This window comes from Schistocerca cancellata, chromosome 2 (assembly GCF_023864275.1).
Source record: "Schistocerca cancellata isolate TAMUIC-IGC-003103 chromosome 2, iqSchCanc2.1, whole genome shotgun sequence".
Lineage (NCBI taxonomy): Eukaryota > Metazoa > Arthropoda > Insecta > Orthoptera > Acrididae > Schistocerca > Schistocerca cancellata.
In genome coordinates, this window is record NC_064627.1 from 1008020420 (window position 1) to 1008021384 (window position 965).

General features: G+C 51.3%; 1 non-coding gene across 1 annotated transcript; it reads left to right on the plus strand.

The window, feature by feature from the left end:
* Positions 1-586: 586 nt before the first annotated feature.
* On the plus strand, positions 587-661 carry Trnas-cga (transfer RNA serine (anticodon CGA)). The gene has a single exon. It is a non-coding gene; the product is annotated as a tRNA-Ser (tRNA).
* Positions 662-965: the final 304 nt, after the last annotated feature.

Here is a 965-nt window from a genome sequence, read left to right on the forward strand (position 1 = left end):
CTCTATATACACTGAGGCGATAGAAGTCATAGGATACCTCCTAATATCATGTTGGACTTCCTTTAGCCCGACGTAGTGCAGTGTCATATCAGCGCACACTCCGCTGCAGAGTGAAAATCTCATTCTGAAAACATCTCCCAGGCTGTGGCTAAGCTATGTCTCCACAATATCCTTTCTTTCAGGAGTGCTAGTTCTGCAAGGTTCGCAGGAGAGCTTCTGTAAAGTTTGGAAGATAGGAGACGAGGTACTGGCAGAAGTAAAGTTGTGAGGACGGGGCGTGAGTCGTGCTTGGGTAGCTCAGTTGGTAAAGCACTTGCCCGCGAAAGGCAAAGGTCCCGAGTTCGAGTCTCGGTCCGGCGCACAGTTTTAATCTGCCAGGAAGTTTCATATCAGCGCACACGCCGCTGCAGATTGAAAATCTCATTCTGGAAGCATCCCCCAGGCTGTGGCTAAGCCATGTCTCCGCAATATCCTTTCTTTCAGGAGTGCTAGTTCTGCAACGTTCGCAGGAGAGCTTCTGTAAATTTTGGAAGATAAGAGACGAGGTACTGGCAGAAGTAAAGTTGTGAGGACGGGGCGTGAGTCGTGCTTGGGTAGCTCAGTTGGTAGAGCACTTGCCCGCGAAAGGCAAAGGTCCCGAGTTCGAGTCTCGGCCTGGCACACAGTTTTAATCTGCCAGGAAGTTTCAACCTGGGATAAGTTAAACACATTAACTGTTTACAGTACAGAAATAAACGTAAGTCTTAAGGCCAGTTCTGATGTGCTACTACGTTCGACTGCACTGTGGCGATACCTGACTGCTGCTAACTGGAGCTACTCGACCAGTTGGGCAAGAACTCGGCAAGAGCTGGACTCGGGTAGCCTCTTATCCACGTGATCCATGGCGCCTTAGCTCATCGGGCGTGCCACTCTTGCGGCCGGCGGTCGGGCGGCGCCGGTCACTGTCGCTACGGGACAACAGTAGA